This window comes from Perca flavescens, chromosome 1 (genome assembly GCF_004354835.1).
Source record: "Perca flavescens isolate YP-PL-M2 chromosome 1, PFLA_1.0, whole genome shotgun sequence".
In the NCBI taxonomy this organism is placed as follows: Eukaryota; Metazoa; Chordata; class Actinopteri; order Perciformes; family Percidae; genus Perca; species Perca flavescens.
In genome coordinates, this window is record NC_041331.1 from 1,446,607 (window position 1) to 1,457,704 (window position 11,098).

The following is an 11,098-nucleotide window of genomic DNA, read 5'->3' on the forward strand; positions in this document are numbered from 1 at the left end:
AGACATAAACACTTTCAATATAAATATGGGCATATACAGTAAGCAGGCCTATATGAGGATAGACTTGAATAAATGTGAAGCTATCCTTTACAACCAGATTACTTTATCCAAATGTTCACACTGCATTTTAAAACAAAATGACATCAGTTCTGACCAATAACTGGCATTAACAAAACTGAAATTGTAGTTTCTATAACTTCGCCATAGTCTGTGATGTTTGTGGTGTTACTCTTCTTTTCCTGCTTCAGTTAGGGATTTCCTACAGGATGTTGTCTTAGGTCCTTGAGCGGACATGAAGTATGGTTGGTATTTTTGAGGTAGTATACTGACAGCATTTTGGAATAAAACTCAACACTCTGTGTTTGGCTGTGTGACAACAGGCTACAATTGCCTTCATGTATTTATTGCTATGGTGTCACTGTAATGGGACCATAGACTAAATAATGGGACTAAAAGATTCCTGTAGGACTTCCGATATGACTTTGCTGCTGAATTGTAATTCACTTTTTGGTATTAGCTTTTGGTGCTCCAACAGCAGCTCTACTGATATCCCTCTTAGAAATAATCATACAAATACTACACTTATTTTTTTTATCCCGGCTAAAACCAGCTAACGTTTAATGGTTTGCACAGCTGAATCAAAGTTTGATGAAGCTCTCCATCATCACGGCTGATCACAACATGTAGGCTACAGGAGACGTACTGCTGTACCACATGCAACGACACAACAAAACGAATTACCAGCATACAGCGGTTATTAAATATACAAGTAGGCTACATTACGTTGTACAAAGGATGTAGCCTACTGTCATTACTGTAGGTTGTTTAGGAAACAATAGTGTAACGGACCAAGGAAACAAGATATGAAGTGTAGCTGGTGGCTCCGTCAGTCTCTACAGCAGAGAAGACAGACAGTAAACCCACTTTGTCACATAATAAGGAAGAGGACTTACCCCTTTGTAAGCTGCTGTAAACAGTTAGTTTTTATTTGAAGTGTCTTCGGCAGACCCAAACACACAGGTCCTCGTCCGCTATATTTAGGAAACTGACAAACTCAGAGAGCAGCGCGGGGTTTAGCTCCTCCCACCACAGTGTGCGTGCAGCTACGTCTGCGCGCGCGCGTTTGGATCATATGAGCATGAGTATGCATGCATGTTGTGTCATAGTGTGTAAGTAATTGTGTGAACGTGTTTCAGTCAGTGTGTAAATATGACTTTACCAGTAGGCCTATGCTTTGAATTGGTCTGTGGGAGTAGCTAACTACAAGTTCTTACATACTGTAGCTCAGTGGTTCCCAAAGTGGGGTCCTTCAGGGAGTTCCAGGGGGTCCCCAACAAAAAGGGGGAATACTTATTCCCACTATCATTATTTCCACTATGATTATATCCATAAGTAACACAGTGACAGAATATGACTATTTTGGTCATTGGTTTCATACACTTTCCGTAAAACATCTAAAAAAGCAAAAATCCTGTCAGATGGGGACCCTTGGACGAAATCTTGGGCAAACAAATTGGGGTCTGTGGTCCAATTTGTGCCAGTTCATGGGTCCTTGACATGAAAAAGTTTGTGAACCACTGCTTTAGCTCAATGTAATAAGGACAGTATAAACCTGCGATGTAATCATAAAAACCTGAGATTATTCTATTATAAGGTGATACCAGATATAGATTGATACCAGACTTTTTTAGCTGGTAGCCTACAGCATAGTGTCAACCCAAACACAAGTCTAGTGGAATAACTGATCCATTGATACTATGTTTATCCCTGCCCAGAAGGAAGCAGAAGAAAACTTGTGACTGAAAGGCCACAGATTCAAGTTTCTGCACCAGCTGAGAAGGAGGGCTTGGAGCAGTCAATGTAGTGTTACTCTCTTACCTTAACAACACTGTTAATGAAGTGTTGAGTAAATCACAACCAGCATATAGCATCCATGAGCAATACACACCATGCTTCAATGACAGAAGCAGAGATGGGGCATATATACTGTATGTATTGTCCTTTTCTCAAGCAAGAGGCTGCTTTTGGAAATCAATGTGTACAATATAGTATGCCTTTCAAGCATTTCTTAGAGAGCATACAGTAGCTTTCATGTGTGCCCACAGAGGATATCAGAGTACATAAAGAAAAGTTCTTTGCTAAACGTATGATTGTGTTTTGAAACTAAACCCTTCGAACAAACACATTTTACTGTAATTCCATCATTGGGCCCTCAGAAGGAAAAGCAACAACAAGCTCTGGTGCCACCATGTGTCCTTGGGTCAGATGACAGCTGAAGCACTGGTTCAAAGCAGCAGGCAAAGGAAACATCTGTTAAAGAAGTAGATTAAACCACCAATCAACGCTCTTTTTTGCTTATTGTAAAGGCTAGAATTCAGTTTCTTGTAAATAAATCACATTGGTTTAAGTGTGTGTGTTTGCCTCTGTCACCCCCCAGAGCTGCCATGGTTAACGGGGTCCTTGTTTTGCAGCTAAAGGTTCTTGTGTTCACATGAGCCGAACTGAACTTCATGCATGTTTTAATCAATGTTACAATCTGTGCAAACAGTTAAAACTACGCAATAAACTCAAATATAATGGAGGGTATTTTTCTCATCTTACTCAGTTGGATTTCTATACAACAAGAAACAGGCTTGAGTGTGAAATGCTCATTAGATTAGCTCTTAACATGCTTTTTTTTTCAAGTGAGGCATCCCTTCACATCTTCATGTGTAAAGATTATATATCTCAATATGTACATTGTGTATCCCCATCGTTTTTTTTATCATGATTGGAAGGTGAGAGGATGGAGAGTGGAGAGATAAAGCAGGGATTGAAAGAGCAGACTGGGGACGAGGCCTTTCCACTAAAACACAATAACCACAGATGAAAGGAATGTCATGCGTTAACAGGATTTCACAGCAGAAAACCCTCTTCCTCATAATACACTGGCTGGATTTGATGCCCATACTGGGTGTGTGAAATTCTCTTTAAAAGAACTGTAGTAGCAAACTTTCTCTATGAACTGACCCTCAAGCAAATTCACTGACTTTGTTAAAACTATATCAGCCACGTCACCCCATCAATACGCATTTCTTAATGGTTTCACTGAAGAGGATAGTGTTGAAGTTAAAAAGTTAAAACCCGGCTATTGTTTTGAAAACAATGTACTTGCTAGATCTAATCAAATACACTAATCAGCATTTGACTGCCTCACCCAAACTCTAGCTTCTAAAGAATTAATTAGGTCATGGCTGTTATTTAGCATACTGTAGGAGACTCATTGTCCCCACAGAAAAGGTAACTGTTGTCTCTTTTTGGGGGAGCCATCCCCTGTTGAGCCAGACGGGATTAAGACAAAGAACGAGTATTGCTGTAGTTTGGAAACAATTGACACCGTCTCGGTAAGATCCTGTGACCGGGTGTAGCCTCAAGACACTGATTGGGAACATACACCTTTTCTTTTGAGAGACATCTGACCAATAGGGGAAGATTTCATTTGAGGAACCACCCAGATGTAGGGGAATAAATGTGTGATCCGGGGAATGTCTCAGGACTTCAATCTGTGACCCCGCAAGGGAAGCAGTTGGAGTCCGCTGTTTATAGTGTATTTGTTTGTCATGTCACATGACTGTTTTTCTGTAACTCCGCAAGGAGAGCATGAGATCAGTCCGCTGTCAGCTGCAGTGTAACAATTGTGTTTTGACTGTCGTTTTCACCGTGTTGTTTTATTAAACCTTTTAGTTAACTTTCAATTCCCCCAGCCTCTCCTTCCTCCTCCAGAAATCAGAACAAACACGTCTTTTAGAGATTTCTTAACAGATGGTGACCCCTGACGTGGATTTTTGGAGGACGAAAGGAAAAAGGCAAACTGATAGAAGGAGCTGGTATCTGCTGATCTCTCACACAGGGCCCGGAATTGAAAGGTGAGCCAGAACCTGTTTTTATCAAAAATCTGCAATAGTTAATTTAGAAAGATTTAGGTGGGAGAGATCAGCAGCGTCAACTGGTAAGTCTATTCAAATCTGTAAAAATAATGATAAAGTAATGCCCAATTGAGAACTACGGTGAAAACGATAAGTATGTTGTTTGTTGTTATCTGTATTGTGTGTGATTTGTATGTGTTAGCTTAAATGGCCTGTGAAATCCATGCTATAATTAGGCTAATGCACACACAATAAGTCCGTAGAAGTCGGCCGAGGTGAAGCCCTTGAAAGTGTTGGTACCGTGTGCATAGCTTATAGATGTCCGTACAGTCAGCCAGGGGTGGAGCCCTTGAAAAAAAATATTAAAATGTCCGTGAAGTCGGCGGGGGTATTAGACCATGAAAAGGATAAGTAAAAGTCCGTAATAGCCGGCCCGAGTTAGACTCTGAAAAATTTTAAATAAAAGACCGCGAGGACGGCGACAGAAAATTAGTTTCTGTGAAGGCACGGAGGAAAACATTAAGACTTTTTAAAGCCAGTTTAATAGCTGTGGAGTATAGGACCTGGTAAAGCTGACGTTGAGTGACGACAGGCGTAAAGCGCCATGGGAAGGTACTTCAGTTTTCCTCGTGACCCATAGTATGGAAATAGGAAAAATCAATTAAATAGGTATAGTCGAATTGTGTGAAAACACTTAGGAAATTGTACAGAGGCCTACTGTAAATATTTTTGAAATAGAATTGTGGTGTTGGGATTTGAGTCTGCGGCAGCGACTCGCGCGCGCTGTGTGTGTTTTGTGAAAAATTGTAAATAAGATTGTTTTGTTTAAATTGAGAGCGTGCAGCTCAGCGGTGGGGTTTGTGGACGTGTTGAGGTTACAGACGCAGTTTGGTTGTGGATGTTTGTTTGTGTTGAGTTTTGCATTGGAAATTCCATTTCCTGAGTGGTATAACGAACAGCGACTCCATCTGGTTGGTAAATCATACAACAGAGCGTCTACTAAAACCAGCTAGGGGTTGTAGCCGATTCTGTGGTCTGTCCTGGGACCAGTGGTCTCTGGCAGGGACCAGTGGTCATAACCACTAGGGGCGCTAGAGACACTGGTCGCGACCAGCTCCTCAGTGGTCTTCCCTGTGGTCCCTGTGGTCTGTGAAGCTGCTTTATTGTCAAACCCTTCCTGTTGTTTTGGCAGCACTGTTAGCTGGATAAATGTCTGAGATCACAATCTTTTGTCTATAAAATACACTATATCATATATATTATGATTATTGTAATTATTATTATTGATAATGGAGATCTGTGTGGTCAGGACCAGCTGGTCTCTGGCACGGACCAGTGGTCACAACCACTAGGGGCGCTAGAGACACTGGTTGCGACCAGTGGCACAGTGGTCATTACCAGCATCTTACTGGCACAAAGGGCCCTAAAATGACTGGTCCTGACCCCCTCCTCTGTGATCTGGTCTGTTCTTTGGACCAGTTGAGTGATCTGTGGAGTGTTTATTTTTAATACAACTTTTCACGTTTCTCAAAGCAGAGTCGCCTAATGTGAGAAGCCATAATCGTTTGTCTATCCAATGCTATTGATCACTATTATTAATAGAAATCATAATAACAATGATTAAATTCTTATTATTAGTCGTAGTTGTATGAGTAGTACTATCGACTATGCAGTTCCGTGTCTTCCATTGAGAATTGAAGATTAATTTTCAATTGGTTTTTCGATCATGCCATGGCTGCATGGCCACTGCCTTTAAACTAATGAAATGAAGTAAACGGTTGGTGATTCAGTTCCTGGCCAATAAGAAGCCATTTCCAATTTTGATGCCAGGTGTGATCATATTGATCATATGCTGTATGCTCATTTTTTTTTTTTTTTTTTTTACAAGTGTTTTTATTGCTTTAGAGAAGATATACCCCATCCCACCCACAACAAACCCTTGAGGAAAGGAAAGCTAAAGAAACAAAAAATAAAAAATAATAAAAACACCTTTCTTTTATTACTCATGATAGCAAATAGTATAATCAGTGTGCTTCACAAATCTTAGCAGTTATTAAGAGGGTTGTGTAGTAAGTCTTTCAAAGTAAGCCAGTAAAGGGTCCCAGTTTTTGTAAAATGTTCTGGTTAATCCTCTAAGAAAGTATTTGATTTTTTCTATTTTTAGAAACATCATAATATCAGAAACCCATGTGGAGGCTTTTGGTGGTGTAGATGTTTTTGTAGTATTCTCCGTCGTGCTATTAAGGTGACAAAAGCAACAACACTTTCCTTCCCATTGGACCTTACAATATCACCATCAAGTTGTAGATCTAAATCAAAGGCTTCATTTAAGACCTCAAATATTGAAGCCCAGAACTCTCTCAACCTGGAACATGACCAAAACACGTGAAGTAAATCTGCTCTGTCCATTCTACATCTTTCACAGATGTCATCCATGTCAGAGTATATTTTGGCCAGTTTAACCTTACTGTAGTGCATACGGTGAAGAACTTTAAACTGAATCAAATTCAAACGTGCACAAGAAGAGGTCGCATTCACCCAGCTTAGAGCTCTGTCCCATATAGCATCTGATATATTTGTCCCTAACTCTTCTTCCCATTTTGCTTTGATAGGATCCATGGATATACTGTAAAGTGAGATTTGAGACTCATGACTTCACAGAGCAACTTAGAGAAATATGCAAAGAGTATTCCTCTTCCACAAAGCCGAGCCAGATGTTTGATGCCCATGATGTTAAGGTATAGTTTTAGAGAGTTAAGACAAATAAGAGCATGGGGCCTGATTCTATTACAGGAAGATTGCTAAAGCACTGTTCAGAACAGCTTTGTGATGTGTTCTGTAAAATATTTAGGATATCTCTGGAGCAGTGAAGGGTCCCAAAGTTATGGAAGGAGTCCAATGTTGTTCCGGTGGCTAAAAGTGGAACCCCTAAGGTGCTAAATGACCTCAGACCAGTGGCACTGACTTCACTGGTCATGAAGTCATTTGAAAGGCTGGTCAAAAGGGAACTGATAACTATGGTGGAGGGTGCTCTGGACCCCATGCAGTTTGCATATAGGGCAGGGATGGGGGTAGAAGATGCCTAACTTTCTGTATAAGCACCTGGAAGGTCTTGGCACTCATGCCAGACTTTTATTTATGGATTTTTCATCAGCTTTTAATACTATTCAACCACATATTTTAGCTTGGAAACTGCATACCTATTTTAATTTTGATGTAAATTTTGTCGGCTGGATTGCAGATTTTTTAACATGTAGATCTCAGAGGGTTAGGGTTAATGGCTTTCTGTCAGAACAGCGCTCCTCTTCCACTGGCTCTCCTCAGGGCGGTGTCCTGTCCCCGTTGCTGTACATTCTTTACACCAATGACTGTAGAAGCCAGCATGAGAACAGGCCCATTCTGAAGTTTGCTGATGATACGGTCATCATTAGCCTGCTCAGCCATATTGTAAAGTTGGCTGGTAAGGTGTTTCCCACAGTCCCCCTTGATGGTTATCTTTGACCAGCAAGTTCTTCGCAAGGCCCGGTCTATATTAGACTGCACAAACCACCCCCCCTTCACTCTGAGTTTGTAATACTCCCATCAGGTCGCAGATTTAGAGTACCTCGGTTTAAGACCAGTAGGGGTCAAAACTCCTTTGTCCCATGTGCAATAACTCAGCTTAATTTGCACATGTAATGTAGTACTCTTTTTGTTTTTAGAGATTGTTCCAGTGGTGATAAATTCTGTTGTGTGTATTACACAGGAAATCTTTTTTGTACTCGTCTTGTATTGTTGCCTCTATTTGTATGTGGCTTGAATGTGTTTCTTTTTATCTTTCACTTTTAACTGCATATCAAGTTTCCCATTTGGGATAATAAAGTGACTTAACTTAACTGAACTGAACATAATTGAATTATATGTTAGAGATTTGGCCTCTAAAGGTTAGAGGGGCCTGCAGTTTATCCTCCAGGTCAGAGTGCTCAGGCAATTGAGAAAATTATGAGATGTGTGTTTGAATGAAATGACGAACCTGAAGATATCTGAAAAACTTTTTATTTTTAGTGATGTTGAATTTACTGACCAAGTCAGTGAAACTGAGAAAGATGTTATTTAGGAAAAAATCTTTACATGTTGAAAGGCCCATACTGTCCCACTGTTTGAAAGTATCGTCAATTTTAGCAGCCGTAAAAAGATGATTATTACGCTGTATGCTCATTCTAAAACCACAAAGGGGGGAAAAATATGGTCTAGGATATACTTTGCTTGGATTCCTTGGATTCTCAGGCCCATTCCAACGATCTGTGTAAGTAATCTTTGACTTTTATTGTTTTTATTGTTATTCATCGAGATATGCTTACGTGATCACTCTTTTTAGATTTGAGCCATCATGTGTGTCTTTGACTATAGCCTAACTGAAATGTCATTGAATATAAGCCCCAAATGTATAATAATAATAATAATAAGAAGAAGAAGAAATAAATGTAATAGTAATAGTAATAAATAGTTTATAAAGCCACAAGAGGCCCTATCAGGACCCATTGGCCAATCAGAAAATAGCATCTCTTTATATATATATATATATATATATATATATATATATATATATATATATATATATAAAGAGAGAGCAAGAGAGAATGGTTTCTTTAAAGCACTTTCAGTGCCCAGAAAAGTCCTATATAATTCCAACCCATTATTTTATGTTTATAATCTGTGCTCTTCCTTGTTTATTTTTTCCTATGTTGTCATGAACTTAAATGTTTTCTATTATGCAGTCCACAATTGACATCCTGGCGAGATTTGAGGGTTTTTCAGATTTTATCCAGAAAAAATCCTTTGAACAATCAGGTGATCAGGTGCTGGATCAGTCAAGATGATTTGACTGTTACTTTTGTTACTGTACTGTAGGCTACTTAAGTTGAATTTTTAATTGAACTTTTACATTTTTGTATTTCATTTGATGTTGCTTTGTCAGTCAACTCTAAATTTTTTCCTCCATTACATGTATTTGACTTTAGTTTCTAGATCAAGATTTGATACAAAGGGTAATGTGACAAGCTTTTAAAATGCAACACATAGGTAAAGTTTAAACCAGTCAGGAAGACATGGACCTGCATAGTCGATAGTATTACTCATACAACTACGACGAATAATAATAATTTAATCATTGTTATTATGATTTTTTATTAATAATAGTGATCAATAGCATTGGATAGACAAACGATTATGGCTTCTCACATTAGGCGACTCTGTTCACACTTTGAGAAACGTCAAAAGTTGTATTAAAAATAAACACTCCACAGATCACTCAACTGGTCCAAAGAACAGACCAGATCACAGAGGAGGGGGTCAGGACCAGTCATTTTAGGGCCCTTTGTGCCAGTAAGATGCTGGTAATGACCACTGTGCCACTGGTCGCAACCAGTGTCTCTAGCGCCCCTAGTGGTTGTGACCACTGGTCCGTGCCAGAGACCAACTGGTTCTGACCACACGGATCTCCATTATCAATAATAATAACAATAATAATCATAATATATATGATATAGTGTATTTTATAGACAAAAGATTGTGATCTCTGACATTTATCCAGCTAACAGTGCTGCCAAAACAACAGGAAGGGTTTGACAATAAAGCAGCTTCACAGACCACAGGGACCACAGGGAAGACCACTGAGGAGCTGGTCGCGACCAGTGTCTCTAGCGCCCCTAGTGGTTATGACCACTGGTCCCTGCCAGAGACCACTGGTCCCAGGACAGACCACAGAATTGGCTACAACCCCCTCTCTAAAACCAGCTAGGGGTCAGACTATGGAAAATATGGTAAACTAGAGAAATTACATTTCTGAAGAGATTGCAGTGTGAATGCTTTATGATCGAAAGGCTAACTGGATGGCTGTTTGGATTTTTGTGGAAAAGGGTGGAGCAGTGAGAAAATGGATTAATCTGTATGAATGTCTTTGAAGAGTTGGGCGCCAACCCTGAAGGTATGAAAGACGTGGAACATTTTAAAATTTGAATGGAGTTTCTCAGTGAATGTATGAAAATGTGCTAAGCAGTTAAAAATGTATGAAAATGTGTTTCGAGGGGGCAAAGATGCCTGCTAAAACGTTGAATATTGGAAATGATTGGTTTCATTTGATTACATTTTTTGTTCATGTTTAGTGTTGTTCTATAGGGACAGAAATAGATAATACCTTACAGTTTTAGTCTTGTTCAACTTTAAGTCCATTTTTCTGTTCCTTGACTAAGTTTCAGTTATTCTTCCAACAAACAAACTCTTAGAGTATTGTCTCCTGTGTTAATGAAGGACTGTCTAGGAGACACAGGGGGGGTTTCACACCTCATTCAATGCAATAGATACAGACAGATTTCCTGAGTGAATGCTTCAATCATTGTAATCTTCTCTCTAAACTATTTGATATGTTCCCCCATGCCAGAATATTTTGTAATTGAAATAAGGGATTAATCATTATATTCTAAGTAGGTTACTGGATTTTGAGTTTGTTTTTCTTCTGCTACATTTTTAATACATTTTACTCTGATCCTTCTGTTATCTTTTTCTTTTCTTTTCTTTGTTTTTTGGTTTTTGCATTGAGTAGAATTGTGTCTGAGTGACAATGAAGCCCATTGCAAGTCAGAGCATTCCAGGGGGTTCTCTGAAAAGGGGAAAATAATTTGAGGTACTTTAAGCAATTTAACATTAGCTAAAATTGGACCAAAATGAATTTAAGATTCTTAGGGGGTTTTTCAATGGATAATTTGGTAGATATATTTGGCATTTTTGTGTATCTTGACTCAAAATTGGTTTGTTTTTCACTAAAAATTATAAATAACAGGCACATGGAGATAAATTAATTGTATTTTTAAGCATTCTGATCTTACAGTAGCTAATCTTCTTCCACTATTTTTTGTTTTGTTGGTTTTTATTCTTTTTCATGTTTCTAATGATGTTTATTTTTAAATATGCTTGTTTTTTTGTTTTTTTTGTGTGTATTGCCTAGTTTGTTTAAAAAAAAAAAAAAAAATGGGAAGATTTAGAGAGTTGAGGATTTTTAATAGTTTTCTGTGCTGGCCACACAGAATACTACACATATCTTCTTCTGCTCAGAGTATTAAATGTGGCACAAAAGAATGACACGTGACTTATATAGAAATTGATTTGCTCAAAAAATAGCAATTTGCTGATCAAGTTTATCAAAAATGTTTGAAGTA

General features: G+C 38.8%; 1 protein-coding gene across 1 annotated transcript in view; it reads right to left on the bottom strand.

Moving 5' to 3' along the window:
• The window catches only part of LOC114564762 (myocyte-specific enhancer factor 2A), a 54,199-nt gene extending 53,127 nt beyond the window's left edge, over positions 1-1,072 (bottom strand). Inside the window, exon 1 of the mRNA XM_028592326.1 lies at positions 954-1,072. The gene's annotated coding sequence lies outside the window, so the exon portion shown is untranslated. The remainder of the gene's footprint in view (positions 1-953) is intronic.
• Positions 1,073-11,098: the final 10,026 nt, after the last annotated feature.